Source organism: Gymnoscopelus braueri (assembly GCF_963280865.1).
Source record: "Gymnoscopelus braueri genome assembly, chromosome: 19".
NCBI classification, from domain to species: domain Eukaryota; kingdom Metazoa; phylum Chordata; class Actinopteri; order Myctophiformes; family Myctophidae; genus Gymnoscopelus; species Gymnoscopelus braueri.
In genome coordinates, this window is record NC_137621.1 from 15,856,966 (window position 1) to 15,870,663 (window position 13,698).

At 43.1% G+C, this 13,698-nt stretch overlaps 1 long non-coding RNA gene across 1 annotated transcript in view; it reads left to right on the plus strand.

Annotated features, from left to right (window-relative positions):
- LOC308075251 overlaps positions 1–13,698 on the plus strand; it is a 497,190-nt gene that overhangs the window by 149,333 nt on the left and 334,159 nt on the right. The window lies entirely within an intron of this gene.

Genomic DNA, 13,698 nt, shown 5'->3' on the forward strand with positions numbered 1-13,698 from the left:
CTGCCCAAGATATTTGTACATTTTTCCAAATCTCACTTATAGGGGCGGTTTCACCGCCCAAAAACTAATTACATATTTACATATAAAATGTTGTCTTAACTTTGAATCATTAGGTATTTAGCACCCTTCCCGACAAGGTAGCACGACATTCTTGTCTAGAATCAAATGGTATCTCTATCTTTGGGCTACGTCTAAATTTGAGCGTTTCACAGTCTCCGAAAGACCGTCTCACCGGCGTTCCAGCCAGCCATCCCTCAGGTCTCATAGGCGTAATAAAACATTGGAAAAAAACACACTTTGGACCACTTTATTTCTTGGGATCATCAAAATCCCTATATTAGAGGGCCTATGGATGCCAAAAATCCAAACTAGAAAAAAGAATAAGCAGTCGTGCGTGGACTCCTCCAAGGGCCTCTACTATCACAGTTGCTTTGAAAACGTTAGAAAGCTGCTGCAGTTTTCCAACAAGATGGGAGTGCTGGAGAACCCAGTACCCCCACCTGTCAGTCAGTCTGTGCCTCTTTCTTATATCATTTGACAATTTGGCCAATGTTTGATCAGTTTTTATAGTATAGTTTGTTGAGGTCTTAACCCCCCCCCCAAAAAAAAAATCATGTGGGGACCCCCATGAGGGTCCCAACCCACAGTTTGAGAACCACTGTGCTATCAGCAGACAGCACAGACAGTCTGTGTGCAGGAGAACCCAGTGCCCCACCCGTCTGTCTGTGTGCACCTAGATCCTCTGGTATGAAGTGAAGTCCTGAGCACCTCTACTGTAACAGCTTTGGAAGAAGGGCCTTGAAGCACACTATCCAAAACACCACAACACTACTAAACATCCTGTCCTTCGACTATAAATGTCCATGTCATTATAGTTCTCAGACTCAGATAGCATCCATACTCACTCAGAAACCTGTGGAAATGTCTCACACACTCTCTTCTCCTCCAGGCTAGTATGTTACTTAACCTTGTAGTATTAATGTCAGCTGGTGGTGGTACAAATACTGAGTGAAAACCCAGCTGCAAACACACTAACCTTGTTTTAACAGGGTTACACGCTGATATATCCTCACCCTGGCATTTACCAGAATATTGAACTTATAACAAACACTTAAACATCACTGTTTTGACCTGTTTACTCTCACAGACTGTCCCTCTTCCTCCTTTTTTAGTCCCACCCCCTCTCAGAACCTTGATTATAGTTGATTGACACCTGGCTCCCCAATTGTATCCATGAGCTTGGTATACGTTTTTTTCCTCCATTTAGATTTAATTTATATAAAAATAATTAGTGGGTATAAAGTTTAACAGGTATCTCAATGAGTAGTATTACATTATAGTAATTTCTGATTAGCTGAAATAAGTTAATAAATTATGAAAATACCACTGTGCTCTAATTGGCATGCAGCATCAATGAACAATTATAAGCTGAGCCCCATAGTTGTGAACTGCATTCTGTTTTAACAAATTTTGGAGAGCATTTTGCCTGTTTGACTTATTAAATCCAACCAAACTGAAAGACTCATGTCATACTACACAATATACTATGTTACCAAAAACCATCAATAGTCAGAAAACATGAAGAACTCATAATATATTTAATCAAGAACTATGACAATGGTATACTATGTGGCACCTGGCCATGGAGAAAAACAGGCAACAAGAGTTTTAAGGTGCAAAACAGGGCTTTTATTCAAAGTGTGGGGAAAAGGCTTGGCTGAATGGCTGAGGCCACAAGCTTGTTGGGACAGTGTCCATAGGCCGTGTAGACCTGGGGGAGACACAGAAGGCAGGTGTGAGAACAATGTGGGCAGAAAGGTAATGTTAATCTTACGAGTCCTTTCGTTCGTGATCCAAATCCGAGGTCTAATGTTCTACTGCGGCAGTCCTCTTATTGGGGGTTCACTTTGTCTTTGTCTGTTGTCCAGGCAAGGGTTCAGACCGAAAGGGAAACACAATCAAAGTAGTAAGCAATTCACAGTTCAGTCAGTAACTCAAATCTTCTTTGCGACAATTCTAAAATATCTGGTTCTTCACAGTCTTTCTGTCTTTACTCCTCTCAGATGTTTGTTCTCTTACACAACAACCACTATCCACTCTGTCTGGTGAGCAGTATAATCAGCCTCAATTAGGCCCTCATAATTGCTGAGCCTGCTCACCTGTTGTCTGCCACAGCAGGGCGGGTACATATCAGAACTCGCACACCATACCTAGCTGTCTTCTCTGTGGCCCTGGGCCCTGCTCAGTGTGTGTGCAATGCATATAAATAGTATGACACTGACCATGATACAGTACCAACATGATACTGGCCATTATATTGACCATGATACTGACCCTTATGATACTGAAATGTCAGCCCTGTCACAGGGATGTCAGGCCCTGTCACAGGCATTTGGTTCAAAATGGACCACTCCTACAAACTTTGGAAGTCAATCTTAGGCAATCCGGATGGAATAGGAAAAATCTGACAGATCCACCTTGATCACATGTGTGGTAAAGACAGAGACTGCCTTTCCCACTTTACCTTTATAGCCTCACATGTTCCGTTATATTTCTCATGATTACATATTTATTATTTAACCATAAGAATGCATATTAGCGACATTTTGACTTACAGTACACAAGTGAATCATCCGGATCTAACTTGTATTTGATAACTGACAGATCCACCAAACTGTACATAGAAACCGTCGCTACTGTAAGTACTCCTAGTTCCTGTGACACTAAATGCTAGAGAGAACGGTGCTGGCAGTATTGAGCTAAAAGGATAACGCAAAAAAGTCCTGGGGACTTGTTTCCATTGTGGTCCTATGTATTCAATTAATCAACATAGCATACAAAATTAACACAATAATACATGTCATCAACAAATACAAATACTATATTTTAACGAACGACCGAGTCGGGATCGAGCCTTCGATCCACGGCTCACCAGTCCAGCCAACAAAGCGAGCTCCCTTAGTGGAGGAAGTTACAATGACTTTCACTCCACTATACAGTTCAAAGACTTTTGACTCCACTACATTTCTAGGAAGGGAAAAGGTATATTTTATTAATTAACCACTGAAGCCTTATTTCAAATATAGTGAAAATAGGAGATCTACAATGCGTCACATTGTGGCACAACGCGCTGTGAGCTTGTAGATCTGCTATTGTCATTATTGATATTTTTTCAAATTTTGAAAAATCATTGCATTGATAAAAACAAGAAAATACACCTTGTAATTTGTACTTTTGAATACTACTTGACTCAAGTACTGGGGTTGAGTACTTTGTCCACCACATGTTAAATTTAGAAGATAAATAGATTCTGTTTGACAAGTTGTACTGATATCACACTTAGAACATACAGGCAGACAGTGAATGAAAGCAAGTTATGATTTTGTGCAACATGCTTAAAATGTTTGACTACCTCCAAACAGACACGCCCCCCTGTGATCTTCGGCACCCAAGGGGTCCCGAACCCCAGATTGTGAAACACTGACACAGGCATTGTCACTTCATGTACATATGAACTCTAATACACTGTAACATCTGCTGCTAAATAGTCTCTGCTTGCACCTAGAAATGAACAATGAGTCAACTGTGTGTGTGACAGAGAATGAAGCTGTTGACCTTATTGCGTTGAAGTTCAAACTGCAACAAACATATTAGCAGTCCTTCAACTGACACTGTTCATTAAAATGTTTATTAAAGCAGTGAACCAACGATAACATACCACAAAATAGTGAACTGTTCCAATTGTGGATTTCTAATGGCTAGTTTTAAACTTGTATTACTTCATGTAAAAACCTAAACATTTAACTCCAGTATTACTTCCTCCTTCTTCATCTTCTTCTTCTTTGGACTTTAATGGTAGTTGGCATCCATAGACATTGGATTATCGCCATCTACTGCACTGTAAGATCGTCACATTGCAAACTAATCTAATTCCCAACATTGTCCATTCTATCACTCAGACCCAACTGAGTTGGTGTGAATCCTTCCCTCAGTGTACTAGCCACCTGGTGGTTCCTGCTGTACTGCCACACTTTTATTGTTCTCCTCCAATCTCTCGTCTGCTCCTTCTTATTCAACACCTCCTCCTTAATTATTAGTAAAAGTTTTACCTTAATTAGAAAAAAGTTGAGTCTCCAGGTACTTATACTATATAACTCGGGCATATTTCTTGCAGTGGAGTTATGGCAACTTGGCACTGCCAATATGGCAGCGACATTGGCCTACTATCCCAGTGGCCAGTGTGGCGTCTAGATAATATAGAAGGCAGTGACAGTCAAAGACAAACTATATATAGTAGACCTAAAGGAGGAGGTTGCAGAGTCAGTTGAGCGGGCGGGGAAGGAGTCAGTGGAAAGAGGAGAGGAGAGGAGAGGAAGGGTTTAGAGACCTCAGGTTCCGTCGAGTGGAGACAAAAGGTTAGGTAGGATTAGGTGGGAGAGTGGAGAGAGAGAGATGAGAGTTGATTCTATAATATTCAGATTGTTAAAACATATCATAAGCTAAGGATGACACCCTCACATGCACATGTAGAGCTGGCCCTAGACTTTCAGGGGCCCTACGCAAGTTTGCCCCCTTCCCCCCTCCCCTGAAAGATATTTTCTCAGTGTAAGGGACTGGCCCAATAAGCGGCTGGAAACAGCACAGAGTCAGGAGGTAGAGTGCAACCAAAGGTGCTTTTATTCATCCAAAGTTCACAGACAGGATAAAGGCATCAGCAGCAAAAAGTGGCATGGTGGTCAGCAGCTGCACCATGTCCTAATACTTAACTAAAACTGAGTGTGTTTGTTTCTGGCAGCCTTTTATACTCAGCTGAGCCAATCAAGTGTGAGTCAATCAAGTGTGGGTTCTACCATGTTGCAGGTAACCTCAAACATGCAACAAATCTAAACCACATATTCCATTAAACATCTGAATCAATACCCCTGGTAAATACATATAACTTATGCACCCTATTGCAAAACAAACCATATCACATTATTAGCAGCTTCCAGTACAGAACACAAAACAAAACCCCCCTCTCTCTTCTACTGTGGTCCAGTCCAAACCCAGGGCACCCTGGGGACTCTTTTGCCCGAACACCCTGGAACAGACAGACATAAACAGTATTAAAATCACAAACCAACATCACATATAGATTGCCAAATATTATATTGCACTGAAGCATATTGCACATTCCTCTTATGGTATTGCACTGACTATATTGCACTTGCCCATCATGATCAAACATCTTTGTGTGCAAATATACTGTGCAAAAGAGTAAAGTGCATAATGCTGTGCAAATATAAATAATTCAATAAATACTGGTACAATATGTATGTGCAAAATAAGTTGTGTGCAAAATAGTGCCAAATATAAGTAACGGAGGACCTCCTCGTTACACTCGTGACATGATGCCGAGACGTGATGCAATACAACACTAACCATGCCTACCAGTTAGCGGTAATCTAAAATGCGCTGCGTGCATCTTCAGCAGAGCAGCACACACAATTTAAAATCCTCTTTCCTAGTTTAACCACCTAAGCACTATTTTAGGCAATACTTCACCGTATGATGGTATGCACACGGCAAAAAAAAGAAAAACAAATAACAGAACACAGTGGATCTACAAGCTCACAATGTGTCACATCATGCCATGTTGTGAGCTTGTATACGTTTTTAAATAAAAAATAACATTTTCATTGTTACGGTTGTGTGTACTGTTTATTAGATCTTTGTTTGGCACAATTATTAATTCATTATCAATTATTGTCTTGGAGGAAGGGGGCCCAAACCAATCTTTGAGGGGGGGTTCCAGGGGGTCTCCAGCTAAATTACTGATAATTAGGAACCAAATGGACCCTTACGCTTCGAATCCACCAAAGAAGTCAGTATGCTCTTTATTGCGTGCTCTTTATTGCGTGCGTGGAGATTGTGCGTGACTTTTTCCACCCAGAGTGGAAAGAAAAGCTTCACATGCACGGTGTGGAGCGTCCGTGCACGGCCAGTGAGAACAGCTGCATTCATTAACATGCAGTGGAAGAAAAGCAGTCCGTGCGCTTACAGTATGCTTGCGCACCTGGTGGGTTTCAAGCGTTACAGGTTACAGAGTTCATATACAATTTCGTACATTCTCAGAGTTAGGGGGGTCCGTGGCCTAATGCATGCCAAACTGGGTGTCCTTGAAATTTTAAAAAAAAGTTTGAAAACCACTGCAATAGAGGAACATTTGTCATGGGAATAAGCAGCTAAGCCAAGGGAGTCACATGTAGCAGTGCATGGAAGAATGGGGGTGAGGTTTAGCTGGGCATGCATTTGGGCACAAAAGCAATGCAGCAATCATCCAACATACCCACCCCTCTCCTGCCTCACATGCCCCCTAACAGCTGACCTCCTCTGGCAAAAACTAAGCCCACTCTCCCCCTCTACCCCCCCAGCCTACATTGCATGCATGACCACCCTATCACAGCTGGGACAACACACACACACACACACACACACACACACACACACACACACAGATCTGTTGCTACTTAGTGGCTCATAATCAAATAAACATTCGTGTTTTTTCATGCTGTTGGAACGGGAACTCGTTGGTGTTTTGTTTAGTTTTTATTCTTAATAATCTGTTGTCATATTTATGGTCGTATTCTGCTCTGCACTTCTCTTTCAGTCGTGTGTCTATGCCCACGGCCAACCAACCCCCCCCTAGTTTTTACTTTCTCTCTCAAGGAGAGGTTGTGCAATCCGCCATACAGAGCTGTGCTGAGTTCCCTTTGTTTACGCAGAGCAACCCGGCAGAACCCTGCGCTTTGTTGAGCGGCAGTCACTCCCAGCGTCACAGCTGTGACACACACGTACACACACACACACACACACACACACACGCACACACGCACACGCACACACCACACACACGCACACACCACACACACACACAGAGAGAGAGGGAGAAATCTCTGACTCTGACAAACACTAGCAGTATCCTGCGGTCAAGGGGAGGGATTTGAAATCCTCCGAGCACAGCTCATGAACCTGCTGAACTTGCCTTCTCCTGCGTATTCTGGCTGACTATTGTTCTCCCCCTCCAGCTTCCAACTTTATTATCGCTCTTCGAAATCTTCATGCTTATCCGCTGCCATTTGGACCCCAATTAAAAGATATAGACCCCCATAAGCCTCCACACAGTGGGGCAACTGTTTCTGGCCGTGTGTAAATCCATGCTTTTTATTTTTTGGCACGGAGCTGCAGGAGAGGCACCAGCCCCACGGCCCCTGATTATGATGGGGGATGTCACTCAACAGAGAGGGTCCATTTGGCTCTATTAGAGCTGTATACCCTCATAGTCTAATAGTCGATTAATCGGTCGGTTTGGTCTTAGTCCACCAAGACTTTGTTGATTAGTTCATCGGTAATTGTTTATTTGAATACATTATTTCTTGAACAATTATGAGCACATCTCTTGTAAAGATATAACCCTTTAATTCTACCATTCTATTGGCCAATAGCTATTGTGAAATCAACTTTAGAATGTTCATTTGTCAGCCTCACCAACCTGGAAAGGCTGGTCTGGCATGATTGTACAGTGTGTGGCAAACAACTAATTGATTAGTCTTTGTCGTCGACTAATCGACTACGACTGTATTAGTCAACTAAGAATTGACAGCCCAGTTCCATTTCTATCATTTCATCACCAACCACTTTCAACCTGGCGTCCCAATTTTCAGTGTGCCATATTTTTGTCGCGCGACAACATCGTACGACATAGAACAGGGCTTAAGTGGGTCGAATTAAAGGTCCTTACACACCGGGGCGATTTTTTCGTGCGAATAATACGCTTTTTTTAAAAACCTTATAAAGTCAATGCAAGCGTACATGGCGCGAAAAAGCGGAAAAGCGAAGCGAAAAAGCGTCTTTTAATTATTCGGAACGAGTCCGAATTTTGCGTATATTCGCACATTCGCCGGTGTGTAACCGCCTTAACGCTCAAGGATTTTATTGTATAGACCGTACATAAACAAAGCCAGGTCATTGTAGATAACTAATTGGCAGGAAAAGTTGGTTCCTGTATAGTAAGATGAAAATAAGAAGTGGCTGTGGTTTCCTGAGGACACACGAGCCAGAGCACGGGCGGCGCGCTGCATGGCACCGCGTGAGGTGGTGCAGTAATGAGAGAAGAGCACTTCTCATGCCCACTTTCCAGACAGACTCCTCGCCGAGAGACAGCCACAGTGTCTTTGCAAGCAGATTCAAAAGGTGGATAAAGCCTCCTGGCTAAAAACCAGGCCAGTTCAGTGTGTACTACTGTGTTCAGTATTCTTTTTTTTTTTTTTTTTCTTTTTTTTTACCAAGCCAGTTGGCATGGCGCCAGGGATGTCAGGCTGCCTGTCTTGTTAGCACACCTCACCTTGATAACAGGAGTGGGGATGGGGAGGGAGGGGGAGGGAGGGTGAGGCTGAGGGAGAAAAACAACTAAAGCGGGTGGAGCTTTTGGGAGAACTCACTGCGTTTGCGTGCGTGTGTGCGTGTGTGCGTGCGTGCGTGCGTGCGAGCGTGCGTGTAGGTCTTGTGGTGCGTGCGTCTGCTCACGCAATGGATCCCCTCCTAACAGTAACAACTGCAAAAACATCGGGGAGAGTGTTAAACTCAGAGCAATTTTTCCGAGCTCAAGTTTCACAACAGAGCACCAACCCTCCCTCCCTCCCTCTCTCTCCCTCTTTCCCTCTCCCTCTCCCTCCCTCTCTCTCACACTCACCTCCCTTCCCCCACGTTCCACTTGTACTCTTTCCCTCCAGTTTTTTCTCCCTCGCTCACCCCCCTCCCGCTCTCTCTCCAAGTCTCTCACATACACACATGCACAAATGCACACTTTCTTTACCCTCCCTTCATAAATGCACCCAGCAGCCCCCCCTCCTTCCCTGGCTGGCTGTTGTTGATGACTGACTGTGCTGATTTACTCCAGGCTCGGCAACCTGCCAGCTCATCTCAAACAATCGCACGAGCAACAGGGCCGGCCGGTGGAGCCAAGTTTGGATGGTAATAAACAAAGAAGTATATTGGCTCCTCATCGCTTCTCCTCTCCTCTCCTCTCTTTCCTTCTCTCCTCTTCTCTTTCCACCTCGCCTCTCCCAAACCGCAATACCTCTTCTCTTCTCTTCTCTTCTCTTCCTCTCACCGCAAGGCCGCTTTGCAGCTGTGAAGAGAGCTCTTCTTCTAGTCCAAAAACACCCATATGTGATTGTCTTTCTTATTGTCACAAGAATCGAGTGACAATAAAAAAAAGACACAAACCATTTAATGGAATGAGTCCCTGGGAGATTTCTTAACAAGATTAATATATTCAATTCAATTCCTCTGTTCTCATTGCACGTACCAAGACATTCAAATGTGCAACTTCTGAGTCAATGCACTGACACAAATAGTAATAGTAGTAAATAGTAATAGAGACAAATAGAGACATTTCAACCTACAAAGCAAAGAAAGGCTGTATGAATGCAATAAAATACAATGTCAAGTGTAAAACTAAGGTGAACGTGGGTGCAACCTCAATGTGGTGGAGTAATTTCCTAGAGGTAGTAAAGTTGTATGATTTAGTTAGCATAAATTCAGTTAGACATCCCTCGGAGGGTAAACAACCAATAATATTGAATAAAGGGGAGACATTAATCAAGCATTCTTCATTGTACAATTATGAATCAGTGCAACATGTGCATAGATACAAGCTCCCAATGCCAACACTGCGGGCACACTGATTATCTGGTTATTCAGGTTACACTGTCACACTAGACTGATTTATAGACTGAAAATCAACTGAGCTTTTCTGTGGGGAAAAGAAAATCCCTAAAAGTTCCAAGTATCAGACAGCATTATATTTCACAATGAATTTCTTTGTGTCCTTTCCTGTCTCTGGACCTTGTCGTACAGTAGGCTTAAGCTCAATTCAACCTCAGTCATACATAGGTGTCGTCGCCGATCTAAAAGCTCAAAACTCAGTGTGGATGCGACGCATTGTGAGCTTATAGGTCGGCAATTTTTGGAAAAGTCCCTACATGTTCCAAGTATCAGATGACGTTATGTTACATTTCGCAATCCCGCTTTCTTTGTGTCTATCTCATTTTCCTGTCAGCGACCTTATCAGAGGCTTTAGCCTGAAAATAGCCAGTCCATAACCTATAAGCTATTTTCCGCGAGGCGCTTGTGAGCTTATTTTCGGTCTGCAACGCCATCGTACGGCGGTGCATAAATGAGGCATTATTCACCTGAGGTCATTTGTTCCAGAATACAGTGCTTCAGAGTGTTCAAACCTCCCAGACAGTGACCAGACAATGACCATCCAATCACATCTGTCCCTCACACTATAGGCTCCACTGGCTATAACCACAGCCAATCGCCACTCCTTTCGCCCACCGATTGGCTGATGTATAATTACCCAGTGGACTCTGGGTAAACTTCTGAACCCGCGTTTCTCAAAGAGGATGCCGGAGACGTCTGGATTCAGGGAACCATCTGGGAATTGAGCTTAAAAGACGAGACGCTCTCCCATTGCCTCAATGCTGACGGCTCATTATTAACCTCTGCTCACCTCCCATTCTATCATGGGAGCACGTGAAACTGCTCTGCAAGACACACAAAACACACAAATACGCCAAATCTCATTAATAGCACTGGGGAGTCGATACGCCCAACAGTTTGTGTTGGGGATTATAAAAATAATACTATCTGTAATGAAGCTGTGCATCAGTGATAATGTTGCTGTTTTCAAAAACAGTTGGTTTTTTTTTCACAGCAAGCGTGTTTTGCGTTATTGACTCAATTAAAACCGGTGATTCTGGCAGGAGGTCCCAACAGAATCGCACCGGGGGAGGACAACAGCAAAGCAAAACAAGACAAGCTCTTCCAACAAACAGATTTGCTCATAAATAATTCTCTTCCAAGGCAGTCGGATGAATTTCAAATGGAGCAGGAGATTAGGGTGGGCTGGAAAACAAACTTGGAGCATAACGAGGAGCGATGTGCAACATTTGTCATTGACACTTTACTCTGACAGCTGAATAGATTTAGTATGGATTGCAGCTTCGACAACGACAATGGTTCACCTTAATCTATTCTAATGATTTCTCCTTTGAAGGAGAGTTCACCTCATTATGGCCTTAGGGTTCGACCCTAATAAGATGATATTTCAGTGAGAGTTCTGTGAAGAGCTGTAAACTACTTAGCACTAACTGCATGCAATGTGGCTTAATTGACCCTGTGACCTTTGTGTCTGCTCCTATTGCAGAAATGCTTGTCTAACATGACCTCCCTGCTTAAGGTTCGGCATTTGGTCTCAATCTGCTGCATCTGAGATGCAGATCAAAACTCGCAGATGCACCGCACAGCAGATACATCAATCATCTCAATCATAGCAACATCTTCCACTGAGGATGACATCAAACTTCAACATGTGCTATGTTAACCCTTTCCTCTGTACTTTTGCACTACGGTGTCATACACAATATGTAACTTTGAAACTACACCAAGCACACGCACAGTAAAGTCCTCATGTTCATTTAACACTGAGATTGGACTTGTGACTCTCATTGGGTCCATTTGTACTATACTTGTTAGATGAAGGATGGAGGATTAACTAATACTTGTATTAAAATGGTAAAAAAAAAAATCATTAACTGAAACAAAAAAACTAAAGTATAAAAACTAAATGCGATGCGATGCGAGAGTGCGGTCTCTTTAAAAAATAATGATAATAAAGACTAAGTATTTAAGAATTAAATAGAATTGCATGTACAATCATCTTAATTTTAGTCATGCATTCTTTTATCCTTATGAGGTTTCTTCATAATACCTGAAAAAGTCAAACTAAGACTAAAACAAATTAAAAACAAAAACTAGTCAATTCCTAAAATTAAAACGACTCATGCACTAATAAAACTAAGCAAAACTGAAATCAAACACTAGACTGAAAAACGAAATAAAAACTAATATTTCAAAACTATAGCAACGGTGGCGGACACTTGAGCATTGTGCTCCATGGACATGGGTCGACCATGCGGCGTGTCCAGGTTTCGTGTGACTGTGGCTGTACATGCGGTGTGGTGAGGTGTGCTGAAGATGGACCCTGCCCCACCAAACGTCTGCGACGCCAGGGAGAGACGGCGGTTAGCCCTGTGGTCACACCAGACGGAGCGCGGCCACCGAGACTCACCGCGCCGGGCAAGAGAGAGCAGGCAGGAGCCCTCAACTAGCCCAAACCACTCTGAAAAGCCACCGGTGCACCATGTTATTACGTCTTATTGAGCATTATTACATGGCCCATCGAGGGGGCAGACACACATGGAAAAAAAAGGGACTAACAACTGCTAGCTCGTCGGAACTGCACTGCCAGGACGTTAGAGAACCACAATATCAAGTTCCCTCCCATCGTGCCGAGAGTGTTTATAAACAACAGTTTGTTTTCCTGATGAGAATGCATGCACTCTGATACTGTTTTCAAGGTTCCTCACTCAGCGAGTGCTGATGTGGCGCAAAGTAGATAGCTCAGACATAAACCATTCCCCCTCTCCAGTTCCAGTGATAACACCATTGTTTTTCTGACACTCCCTGACCTAAAGTATATGATAATTCTCCACGTTTGACAAGATCAGAGATAAGCCTGATTTATCCGTCGTCATACTTCATCCTTCGTCATTCCTTCGCACGCCAAAAATAGCCGATCTAAAAGCTCACAACGTGTTGCATCCGCGACGCATTGTGAGCTTGTAGATCTGCCATTTTCACATGCAAAACTGGCATGCAATAAATCAGGCGATAGTTTGCTACACTCCTGGATGCAGAAAATGGAGCATAGTTGAAAATAAGTTCTGCACCAGCATGCCCAAGGTTAACGGGATCAGGCCTACTAAATCCAGTCAAGGCTATAGGGACGGGGCTAGGGAATCAAAGATGCAGCCAGTCCACCCTGCTGGGTTATAGCACAGAAGCTAGTGCAACGCTAATCTGGTTATGAGCTGCAGGACTTCACACCGGACAAAAATTACTTCAGCTCCAACAGCACGTTGAAGGGTGTTTATTGTCACACACACACACACACACACACACACACACACACAGCACATACTGTACTACAGCTGTCGCAACATTGCAGGAGGCAAATGTAATCCTATGCACTTCTTGTTGTTGTTGGTGTATTTGCCGAGTACATTTGCACATACCTAGAATTCATCCTCTGTATTTACTCGTTCTAACTATTAGTAGCAGTAGGTGACTATTGTTAACAGCGCCCATGCAGGGAGTTACGGCTTTGGCATCTTACTCAAGGACACTTTGACAAGAAGCTTGGAGGAGCTGAAGATTGAACTGGCAGGTGAAAAACACATAACAGCAGTAATGGCCATTGCATGTATACTGTATGTCATACACGACACTGTGTTGTGTGGAAATGCACCATGATGAGATGCAAAGATGTTGCAACAGAGATACAGAGGTCAGCCAACAGGTCATGTACAGTATTCATCAAGACAATGAAACAGGTCACTTTTACAGCATTCAACATGCTGAAAGAATGTTTACAGTTAGGTGTGGAGTCACTTATACATACCAGTATATATAGTATAGAGATGTTTGCTTTAGTTTTTTCCTTTAATATTATTGTTGTTTATCACTGTTACTGTGCTGCTGCAATGTCCGAGGAGCCGAACAAGAGTAGTATTCAATGTACCTGTACAC